This window comes from Bufo bufo, chromosome 2, assembly GCF_905171765.1.
Source record: "Bufo bufo chromosome 2, aBufBuf1.1, whole genome shotgun sequence".
Classification (NCBI taxonomy): domain Eukaryota; kingdom Metazoa; phylum Chordata; class Amphibia; order Anura; family Bufonidae; genus Bufo; species Bufo bufo.
Window position 1 is genome coordinate 58977457 of NC_053390.1, and position 12952 is coordinate 58990408.

The following is a 12952-nucleotide window of genomic DNA, read 5'->3' on the forward strand; positions in this document are numbered from 1 at the left end:
GACTGTAGTGTGCCCACTGCCAGTGCTCACCCCTGTCATTCCGTGTGGCACAGGACTTTGCTTAAAAAAAGGCACTTAATTTTTACACTTTAATCTAAGGTTAGTTGCCTGCCAGTGTGTGTCAGGCTGACTTCCACTGACTGTAGTGTGCCCACTGCCAGTGCCCACCACTCATACCGGCTGGCACAGGACTTTGCATAAAAAAGGCATTTAATTTTTACACTTTAGTGTAATTTCAGCTGCTTGCCTGCTGCTAGTGTGTGTCAGGCCGACTTCAACTGACTGTAGTGTGCCCACTGCCAGTGCCCACCCCTGTCATCCCGTGTGGCACAGGACTTTGCTTAAAAAAAAGGCACTTCATTTTTACACTTTAATCTAAGGTTAGTTGCCTGCCAGTGTGTGTCAGGCCGACTTCAACTGACTGTAGTGTGCCCACTGCCAGTGCCCACCCCTGTCATCCCGAGTGGCACAGGACTTTGCTTAAAAAATAGGCACTTAATTTTTACACTTTAATCTAAGGTTAGTTGCCTGCCAGTGTGTGTCAGGCTGACTTCCACTGACTGTAGTGTGCCCACTGCCAGTGCCCACCACTCATACCGGCTGGCACAGGACTTTGCATAAAAAAGGCATTTAATTTTTACACTTTAATGTAATTTCAGCTGCTTGCCTGCTGCTAGTGTGTGTCAGGCCGACTTCAACTGACTGTAGTGTGCCCACTGCCAGTGCCCACCCCTGTCATACCGAGTGGCACAGGACTTTGCTTAAAAAATAGGCACTTAATTTTTACACTTTAATCTAAGGTTAGTTGCCTGCCAGTGTGTGTCAGGCTGACTTCCACTGACTGTAGTGTGCCCACTGCCAGTGCCCACCACTCATACCGGCTGGCACAGGACTTTGCATAAAAAAGGCATTTAATTTTTACACTTTAGTGTAATTTCAGCTGCTTGCCTGCTGCTAGTGTGTGTCAGGCCGACTTCAACTGACTGTAGTGTGCCCACTGCCAGTGCCCACCCCTGTCATACCGAGTGGCACAGGACTTTGCTTAAAAAATAGGCACTTAATTTTTACACTTTAATCTAAGGTTAGTTGCCTGCCAGTGTGTGTCAGGCTGACTTCCACTGACTGTAGTGTGCCCACTGCCAGTGCCCACCACTCATACCGGCTGGCACAGGACTTTGCTTAAAAAAGGCATTTAATTTTTACACTTTAATGTAATTTCAGCTGCTTGCCTGCTGCTAGTGTGTGTCAGGCCGACTTCAACTGACTGTAGTGTGCCCACTGCCAGTGCCCACCCCTGTCATACCGAGTGGCACAGGACTTTGCTTAAAAAATAGGCACTTAATTTTTACACTTTAATCTAAGGTTAGTTGCCTGCCAGTGTGTGTCAGGCTGACTTCCACTGACTGTAGTGTGCCCACTGCCAGTGCCCACCACTCATACCGGCTGGCACAGGACTTTGCATAAAAAAGGCATTTAATTTTTACACTTTAGTGTAATTTCAGCTGCTTGCCTGCTGCTAGTGTGTGTCAGGCCGACTTCAACTGACTGTAGTGTGCCCACTGCCAGTGCCAACCACTGATACCGGGTGGCACAGTAGCTTGCCGATAAATAAGGCATTTAATTTTTAGACAGTAGTCTAAATTCAGTTGCTTGCCTGCTGCCAGTGTGTGTCAGGCCCGCTTCCACTGACTGTAGTGTGCCCACTGCCAGTGCCAACCACTGATACCGGGTGGCACAGTAGCTTGCCGATAAATAAGGCATTTAATTTTTAGACAGTAGTCTAAATTCAGTTGCTTGCCTGCTGCCAGTGTGTGTCAGGCCCTCTTCCACTGACTGTAGTGTGCCCACTGCCAGTGCCAACCACTCATACCGGGTGGCACAGTAGCTTGCCGATAAATAAGGCATTTAATTTTTACACTTTAGTGTAATTTCAGTTGCTTGCCTGCTGCCAGTGTGTGTCAGGCCCGCTTCCACTGACTGTAGTGTGCCCACTGCCAGTGCCAACCACTGATACCGGGTGGCACAGTAGCTTGCCGATAAATAAGGCATTTAATTTTTAGACAGTAGTCTAAATTCAGTTGCTTGCCTGCTGCCAGTCAGTGTGTCAGGCCCTCTTCCACTGACTGTAGTGTGCCCACTGCCAGTGCCAACCACTCATACCGGGTGGCACAGTAGCTTGCCGATAAATAAGGCATTTAATTTTTACACTTTAGTGTAATTTCAGTTGCTTGCCTGCTGCCAGTGTGTGTCAGGCCCGCTTCTACTGACTGTAGTGTGCCCACTGCCAGTGCCAACCACTGATACCGGGTGGCACAGTAGCTTGCCGATAAATAAGGCATTTAATTTTTACACTTTAGTGTAATTTCAGTTGCTTGCCTGCTGCCAGTGTGTGTCAGGCCCGCTTCCACTGACTGTAGTGTGCCCACTGCCAGTGCCAACCACTGATACCGGGTGGCACAGTAGCTTGCCGATAAATAAGGCATTTAATTTTTAGACAGTAGTCTAAATTCAGTTGCTTGCCTGCTGCCAGTCAGTGTGTCAGGCCCTCTTCCACTGACTGTAGTGTGCCCACTGCCAGTGCCAACCACTCATACCGGGTGGCACAGTAGCTTGCCGATAAATAAGGCATTTAATTTTTACACTTTAGTGTAATTTCAGTTGCTTGCCTGCTGCCAGTGTGTGTCAGGCCCGCTTCTACTGACTGTAGTGTGCCCACTGCCAGTGCCAACCACTGATACCGGGTGGCACAGTAGCTTGCCGATAAATAAGGCATTTAATTTTTAGACAGTAGTCTAAATTCAGTTGCTTGCCTGCTGCCAGTGTGTGTCAGGCCCGCTTCCACTGACTGTAGTGTGCCCACTGCCAGTGCCAACCACTGATACCGGGTGGCACAGTAGCTTGTCGATAAATAAGGCATTTAATTTTTACACTTTAGTGTAATTTCAGTTGCTTGCCTGCTGCCAGTGTGTGTCAGGCCCGCTTCCACTGACTGTAGTGTGCCCACTGCCAGTGCCAACCACTGATACCGGGTGGCACAGTAGCTTGCCGATAAATAAGGCATTTAATTTTTAGACAGTAGTCTAAATTCAGTTGCTTGCCTGCTGCCAGTGTGTGTCAGGCCCTCTTCCACTGACAGTAGTGTGCCCACTGCCAGTGCCAACCATTCATACCGGGTGGCACAGTAGCTTGCCGATAAATAAGGCATTTAATTTTTACACTTTAGTGTAATTTCAGTTGCTTGCCTGCTGCCAGTGTGTGTCAGGCCCTCTTCCACTGACTGTAGTGTGCCCACTGCCAGTGCCAACCACTGATACCGGGTGGCACAGTAGCTTGCCGATAAATAAGGCATTTAATTTTTAGACAGTAGTCTAAATTCAGTTGCTTGCCTGCTGCCAGTGTGTGTCAGGCCCACTTCCACAGACTGTAGTGTGCCCACTGCCAGTGCCAACCACTCATACCGGGTGGCACAGTACCTAGCACGCGTAGTACCACTTATCTAAAAAAAAAATGACAGGCAGAGGCAGGCCACCCCGCAGGGGCCGTCGTGGTCGTGGTGCTGTGATTTCCACTGTCCCTGGAATAATGCCCAGTTTTCAGAGGCCACGTACCCTGAACCCGAAAAATTCAGAGGACGTAGTTGACTGGCTTAGACAGGACACCCAATCTTCAACAGCTTCCGCTAAGAACCTTGACGCACCATCCTCCTCCAACTCAGCTTCGGTCACCTGCTCTCAAGTTACCACGCACCCGCCCGTCGCCACTACCACCACAGCCACCACAACCGCTTCACTTGATCCGTCAGAGGAGTTATTTACACATCAGTTGGATGCAATTAGTGATGCGCAACCATTATTGCCAGATGATGTAGATTACGGGGATATGTCTCAGTCAGGCAGGATTACACACATGGACGTACAGTGTGATGATGATGATGTTGTACCCGCTGCTGCTTCCTTTGCTGAGGTGTCAGATACAAGTGAAGCGGTTGATGATGACGATGTGTCCACGGATGCCACGTGGGTGCCTGCTCGAAGAGAAGAAGAGGGGGAAAGTTCTGAAGGGGAGACAGAGAGAATGAGGAGACGAGTTGGAAGCAGGGGGAGGTCGTCGCAAGGAGTTAGTGGCACAGTCAGACAGCATGTATCGGCACCTGGGGTCAGCCAGACAGCACGCCAGTCAACGCATGCTGTTGCCACCACTAGAATGCCGTCATTGCAAAGCTCAGCAGTGTGGCATTTTTTTTGTGTGTCTGCCTCTGATAAAAGCAATGCCATTTGCAACCTGTGCCAAAAGAAACTGAGTCGTGGGAAGTCCAACACCCACCTTGGTACAACTGCTTTGCGAAGGCACATGATCTCACATCACAAACGCCTATGGGATCAACACATGAGTACAAGCAGCACACAAACTCAAAGCCACCATGCTCCTCCTGGTCCTGCATCTTCAGCCACGTCAACCACTGCTGTCCTCCCTGCCCCCTCTCAACCACCCGCCACTCCATCTCTCACCTTCAGCAGTTCCTGCTCATCTGCCCACAGTCAGGTGTCTGTCAAGGACATGTTTGAGCATAAGAAGCCAATGTCACAAAGTCACCCCCTTGCCCGGCGACTGACAGCTGGCTTGACGGAACTCTTAGCCCGCCAGCTTTTACCATACCAGCTGGTAGAGTCTGAGGCCTTCAAAAAATTTGTCGCTATTGGGACACCACAGTGGAAGGTACCCGGACAAAATTTTTTTTCAAAAAAGGCAATCCCAAACCTCTACCATGTCATTGAAAAGGAAGTCATGGCATCTCTGGCATACAGTGTTGGGGCAAGGGTCCATCTGACCACTGATACCTGGTCTGCAAAGCACGGTCAGGGCAGGTATATCACGTATACTGCGCATTGGGTCAACCTGCTGACGGCTGACAAGCATGGAATGCGTGGCTCTGCAGCGGAGTTGGTGACACCACCACGACTTGCAGGCAGACCTACTGCCACCTCCTCTACTCCTACTCCATCCTCTTTAATTTCCTCCTCGGCTGAGTCCTCTTCTGCTGCGGCGTCTGGCTGCACATCAACTGATTCCCCCCAGCTCCCCAGGGGCTATTCCACATCCCGGATACGACAGTGTAACGCTATCTTGGGGTTGACTTGCCTGAAAGCAGAGAGCCACACAGGACCAGCACTCCTGTCCGCCCTGAACGCACAGGTGGATCAGTGGCTGACCCCGCACCAACTGGAGATCGGCAAAGTGGTGTGTGACAATGGAAGCAATCTGTTGGCGGCATTAAATTTGGGCAAGTTGTCACATGTGCCGTGCATGGCACATGTGTTGAATCTCATCGTACAACGTTTTGTGTCTAAGTACCCAGGCTTACAGGACGTCCTCAAGCAGGCCAGGAAGGTGTGTGGCCATTTCAGGCGTTCCTACACGGCCATGGCGCACTTTTCCGATATTCAGCGGCGAAACAACATGCCAGTGAGGCGCTTGATATGCGACAGCCCGACACGTTGGAATTCAACACTCCTAATGTTCGACCGCCTGCTCCAACAAGAAAAAGCCGTCAACGAGTATTTGTATGACCGGGGTGCTAGGACAGCCTCTGCGGAGCTGGGAATCTTTTTGCCACGTTACTGGACACTCATGCGCAATGCCTGTAGGCTTATGCGTCCTTTTGAGGAGGTGACAAACCTAGTCAGTCGCACCGAAGCCACCATCAGCGACCTCATCCCATTTGTTTTCTTCCTGGAGCGTGCCCTGCGAAGAGTTCTGGATCAGGCTGTAGATGAGCGTGAAGAGGAAGAGGAAGAGTTGTGGTCACCATCACCACCAGAAACAGCCTTGTCATCATCGCTTGCCGGACCTGCAGCAACGCTGGAAGAGGAGTATGAGGAAGAGGAGTCAGAGGAGGAATGTGGCGGCTTTGAGGAGGAGGAAGACCAACCACAGCAGGCACCCCAGGGTGCTCGTTGTTGTCACCTATCTGGGACCCATGGTGTTGTACGTGGCTGGGGGGAAGAACAGACCGTCAATGACATCAGTGAGGACGAGGAACGGGAAATGAGAAGCTCTGCATCCAACCTTGTTCAAATGGGGTCTTTCATGCTGTCATGTCTGTTGAGGGACCCACGTATAAAAAGGATAAAGGAGAACGATCTGTACTGGGTGACCACGCTACTAGACCCCCGGTATAAGCAGAAAGTGGCAGAAATGTTACAAAATTACCGAAAGTCGGAAAGGATGCAGCAGTTCAAAACCAAACTAAAAAATATGCTTTACACAGCTTATAAGGGAGATGTCACAGCACAACGGGAATCTAACAGGGGAAGAGGTGAGTGTAATCCTCCTCCTACCACGGCGGCAAGGACTGGACGATTTACAGATGTGTTGTTGATGGAGGACATGCGGAGCTTTTTCAGTCCTACTCATCGCCACAGCCCTTCGGGATCCAGCCTTAGAGAACGACTCGACCGACAGGTAGCAGACTACCTCGCCTTAACAGCAGATATCGACACTCTGAGGAGCAATGAACCCCTTCACTACTGGGTGTGCAGGCTTGACCTGTGGCCTGAGCTATCCCAGTTTGCGATAGAACTTCTGGCCTGCCCTGCTTCAAGTGTCCTGTCAGAAAGGAGCTTCAGTGCAGCAGGAGGCATTGTCACTGACAAGAGAAGTCGCCTCGGTCAAAAAAGTGTTGATTACCTCACCTTCATAAAGATGAATGAGGCATGGATCCCGAAGGGACTGACAGTGGGGGATACGTTTGACTAACAAAAGGCCTGATTACATGCCTTGGCCTCAAAATGGTCCCCACGCTGCTGTATTTAATGTCTGCATACCGGATGACTTTCGTGAATTCTCCACCACCAACTAGGGTTCAAGCCGTAATGTTTTAGTCACTTTTCTGCCTGGAAAACATAAATTTTTCCGGCCGCTGCTACAATAGCGTCTGCAACAGTGCCATTATTTTTCAGGCATGTGTACATGCCTAATTTTTCTGTCCTATGGTGCAGCACTGTGGCTGCAAAAACAAACCAAAAAAAAAAGGCACATACAAGTGTCAATTCCCCTTCGTGATCGTTACCTTGTTGTGGTGAAGGGGCTTGCGTATCACAATGAAGCAATCATCATCACCTCTATAAAAGTGTGTTGGCAATGTTGCCACACCCCAGATGATAAGGCCGTTGCTTCATTATGGTCAGACCAAAAGCGATCGGGTGGCCACGCTACTAGACCCCCGGTATAAGCAGAAAGTGGCAGAAATGTTACCAAATTACCAAAAGTCGGAAAGGATGCAGCAGTTCAAAACCAAACTAAAAAATTTGCTTTACACAGCTTATAAGGGGGATGTCAATGGGGGATTCGACAATGGTTAATCAATTCGACCGGATAGGGTCCGTAACAGGGATTAAACTGATAGCAATAGTACTAGTTAAGACACCACTCATATAGGGTGTCACAGCACATTGCTCTGTGCACGCGCAGTGCCCCAATTTGGGAGTAAGAGGACCGACCAAGCTGCTTTTTCCATCTCCCGGTTCCTGAAATCAATTCAGTTTAGTGTATGAGAGTTTGGTCTGTCACTGTGAAGGCAGTCGAAGGTACCCGGCCTAAATTTTTTTTCATAAAAGGCAATTCCTGATATGGGACGTAACAGGGATTAAACTGATGAGAATAATACTACAGAAAATACCACTCATATCGGTGGAGGGAGCCAGCGTTTTTTTAACCATCTCCCCGTTCAAAAAATCTATTTAATAAATGGCCCCCAGATTGGGGATGTTAGAGGGATTAAACTGATGAGAATAGTACTACAGAAAATACCACTCATATCGGGTGTGACAGTAAATTGCACGGCGCAGATGCAGTCACCGTGGTTTAAAACAGAGTGGAGGGAGCCAGCGTTTTTTTAACCATCTCCCCGTTCGAAAAATCTATTCAATAAATGGCACCCAGATTGGGGACGTTAGAGGGATTAAACTGATGAGAATAGTACTACAGAAAATACCACTCATATCGGGTGTGACAGTAAATTGCACGGCGCAGACGCAGTCACCGTGGTTTAAAACAGAGTGGAGGGAGCCAGTTTTTTTTTAACCATCTCCCCGTTCGAAAAATCTATTCAATAAATGGCACCCAGATTGGGGACGTTAGAGGGATTAAACTGATGAGAATAGTACTACAGAAAATACCACTCATATCGGGTGTGACAGTAAATTGCACGGCGCAGACGCAGTCACCGTGGATTAAAACAGAGTGGAGGGAGCCAGCGTTTTTTTAACCATCTCCCCGTCCGAAAAATCTGTTTAATAAATGGCCCCCAGATTGGGGAGTCGGGGACGTTAGAGGGATTAAACTGATGAGAATAGTACTACAGAAAATACCACTCATATCGGGTGTGACAGTAAATTGCACGGCGCAGACGCAGTCACCGTGGATAAAAACAAAGGGGAGGGAGCCAGCGTTTTTTTAACCATCTCCCCGTTCGAAAAATCAATTCAATTGACCTTTCGGGGACCCTTGGTGTTGTACGTGGCTGGGTGGAGGAAGAAACCTTCAATGACATCACCGGGACGTGGCTAGCTTGGTATCCAACCTTGTGCAAATGGGGAGTTTGCGGTTGTGCAAATGAACTGTTTGCGGTGCATTAAAAGGGGAGTTTGGTCTGTCAATGTCTGTGATGCGGGCGTAACCCTTACACTACCTGATCGATACAACATCATACCTGATCGTATACACACACTGGATGTTTTAAAGCACGTTATTCCAAACAATTTAGGAATGTTAGTTGATTTATGCCCTTTATGGATTAAAACCCGACTCTGCGTCCACTACGTAATTTTCCATGGGAGTTTTGCCATAGATCCCCCTCCGGCATGCCACAGTCCAGGTGTTAGACCCCTTGAAACAACTTTCTCATCACTATTGTGGCCAGAAAGAGTCCCTGTGGGTTTTAAAATTCGCCTGTCTATTGAAGTCTATGGCGGTTCGCCCGGTTCGCCAGTTCGCGAACATTTGCGGAAGTTCGCGTTCGCTGTTCGCGAACTGAAAATTTTATGTTCGCGACATCACTAGTAGCTAACAAAGCAGCATTGTCAATTATAAGAAGGTGTGCCAAATCTTTAACTGTGTGGAGCTCAGAGATCTCATTTTGTAGTGTATTACGAAAACTAACCAATTGCCCTGGAAAATCTGAAGATACAGTTAGGTCCATAAATATTGGGACATCAACACAATTCGAACATTTTTGGCTCTATACACCACCACAATGGATTTGAAATGAAACAAACAAGATGTGCGTTAACTGCAGACTGTCAGCTTTAATTTGAGGGTATTTACATCCAAATCAGGTGAACGGTGTAGGAATTACAACAGTTTGCCTATGTGCCTCCCACTTCTTGTTAAGGGACCAAAAGTAATAGGACAATTGGCTTCTCAGCTGTTCCATGGCCAGGTGTGTGTTATTCCCTCATTATCCCAATTACAATGAGCAGATAAAAGGTCCAGAGTTCATTTCAAGCATGCTATTTGCATTTGGAATCTGTTGCTGTCAACTCTCAAGATGAGATCCAAAGAGCTTTCACTATCAGTGAAGCAAGCCATCATTAGGCTGAAAAAACAAAACAAACCCATCAGAGAGATAGCAAAAACATTAGGCGGGGCCAAAACAACTGTTTGGAACATTCTTAAAAAGAAGGAATGCACCGGTGAGCTCAGCAACACCAAAAGACCCGGAAGACCACAGAAAACAACTGTGGTGGATGACTGAAGAATTCCTTTTCTAGTGAATAAAAACACCCTTCACAACAGTTGGCCAGATCAAGAACACTCTCCAGGAGGTAGGTGTATGTGTGTCAAAGTCAACAATCAAGAGAAGACTTCACCAAAGTGAATACAGAGGGTTCTCCACAAGATGTAAACCATTGGTGAGCCTCAAAAACAGGAAGGCCAGATTAGAGTTTGCCAAACGACATCTAAAAAAAGCCTTCACAGTTCTGGAACAACATCCTATGGACAGATGAGACCAATATCAACTTGTACCGGAGTGATGGGAAGAGAAGAGTATGGAGAAGTGGAGAAGGAAAGGAACTGCTCATGATCCTAAGCATACCACCTCATCAGTGAAGCATGGTGGTGGTAGTGTCATGACGTGGTCATGTATGGCTGCCAATGTAAATGGTTATTTATGATGTGACTGCTGACAAAAGCAGCAGGATGAATTCTGAAGTGTTTCGGGCAATATTATCTGCTCATATTCGGCCAAATGCTTCAAAACACATTGGACGGCGCTTCACAGTGCAGCTGGACAATGACCCAAAGCATACTGCAAAAGCAACCAAAGAGTTTTTTAAGGGAAAGAAGTGGAATATTATGCAATGGCCAAGTCAATCACCTGACCTGAATCCGATTGAGCATGCATTTCACTTGCTGAAGACAAAACTGAAGGGAAAATGCCCCAAGAACAAGCAGGAACTGAAGACAGTTGCAGTAGAGGCCTGGCAGAGCATCACCAGGGATGAAACCCAGCGTCTGGTGATGTCTATGCGTTCCAGACTTCAGGCTGTAATTGACTGCAAAGGATTTGCAACCAAGTATTAAAAAGGTGAAAGTTTGATTTATGATTATTATTCTGTCCCATTACTTTTGGTCCCTTAACAAGTGGGAGGCAGATATGCAAACTGTTGTAATTCCTACACCGTTCACCTGATTTGGATGTAAATACCCTCAAATTAAAGCTGACAGTCTGCAGTTAAAGCAAATCTTGTTCATTTCATTTAAAATCTATTGTGGTGGTGTATAGAGCCAAACATTTTAGAATTGTATCGATGTCCCAATATTTATGGACCTGACTGTATGTCATCTTGATAATACTGCTGAAATTGCAGTGCGGCTTGAAACAAGTTATGGTCTGATTCAGTCGCCAGCACACGTGGCTGAGTGATCCAAAATCTTTCAACGACAGTGTTCATGCTACCAAATCTGCTTGATAACTGGGCTGTCATTACATCTAAAATAGCATAAAACATTGCAGTTTTAAATCGCTTCTCTGGGTCTTGCAGTCTTTCGTCCAAACATAGCTCACCACATAGCTTTACTTTGGACACTCTTTTATTCACAAACATTGCAGGAATCCCCCACTTCTCTGCGAGTGTGATGGCAGTTGTTTTAGCATTTTCAAATTGGCTTCTGTAGCTGCTAAGAGCTTCAATGGCATTATGAATTAAATGGGCAGCATTGCACAGATCCATATGTTCTGACTGCAGAACCTTTGATATTGCATTTATCTTGTCCTGAATTTTGCTCAATTTTATCCCTAAAGACTCTGGCCTCTTCCCTCTCTTTACTTTTGGTAGAAGTCAATATTAATTTAGACAGTGCCTTAAGGACATCAACAAACCGAAAGCATAGGACAAGCAGTGAGTCATAGCGGGATGACCATCGTGTAGGGCACAATCTTTTTAGGGTCACAGAGGATTCAGTGGTTAGTGACTGAAGAACAGACCATCGGGTGATACTTTCTCCCAAAAAAACATACAAACTCAAAAAATCTTGACACCTCAGGTATGTGGCTCACGGCATCTTGTAGAACTAAATTAAGGTTGTGGGCTGCACAGTGAACGTACAAGGTATATCTCTCTTTCTTTTGAATGTGAGTTTGAATACCCGAGTATACTCCACTCATGGTGGCAGTCAGGGGGCGTTGCTACGGTCTGAAAACATCCGGGGCGCAAGGCCACTGTACCACGCCCCTGTGAAGCCATGCCCCCATCCCGTGAAGCCACACTCCCATCGCCACCGGGGGGGGGGGGGGGGGGGAGGGGAAAGACCCTTCACAGTAGTTATTAACCCCTTACAGCAGTCCCCCCTTCACAGTAGTTATTAATCCCTTTCAGCAGTCCCCCTTCAGTGAATGGGGGACTGATGAAAGGGGTTAATAACTACGGTGAAGGGCCTAGCTGTCTGGGCAACCCCACAGATCATCCCCCCACCCCCCTTGTACTTGTTCCGCTGATCCGCTACTTGCAGACTGCGTGGGCATGAGTGCAGTCACTTCGGTGCGCAATCCCATCCTGCGGCGCGTGATCCCTCGAGACCCGTGACCTACAGCGGCGGGTCTCGCGGGATCACGCGCCGCAGGACGGGATTGCACACCGAAGTGACTGAACTCATGCCTGCGCAGCCCGAAAGTAGCAAAACAAGTACAGGGGAGGGGGGGATAGCCAAATAAAAAAAAAAAATGCTACCAGGCCAGCATAATATTCGGGGCACTGGACCTAATGACGACCCTTGTGGCAGCACCATCATAACCCTTCCCCCTGACATTTTGATAGCTGCAAACCTCTATACTTTCTATATATTTTATAATGTCATTTTCGAGTCCTGCAGCACTAGAAATGAAAACCTAAAAACACTTCATGTATGTTTATAGCAGTTGCCATTTGGCTTTTTTCTCTGCTTACAGTCACATATCAGAATATTTGACTTAGGGCACTTTCACACTAGCGTTAGAAGAATTCGGCAGGCAGTTCCGTTACCGGAATTGCCTGCCGGATCCGGAAATCGGTATACAAACGGATATCTTTTTTTTCCAGATCTGGATCCGTTAGACTTTTGCTTTGAAATACCGGATCCGTCTTTCCGGTACCATCCAGGAATAACGGAGCCGTTATTTAATATTTTTAAAGCTAAAAAGAATTGCTCATGCGCAGACGGGAAAACCGGATCCGGCGATGCAGCAATTTTTGGAACACTTGGTACCAGATCTAGCATTAATACATTTTAATGGAAATTAATGCCGGATCCGTGCAAGTGCGGTAGTGTTCCGGGATTCTGTCCGGAAAAAATACCAAAGCATGCTGCGGTATTTTGTCCGGTCAAATACCGTACAAGGGACGAAACGAAAGGCATCCTGATTGCTTTCCTTTCAGAATGCATTTGGACAAAACTGATGCGTTTTTTTCCGGTA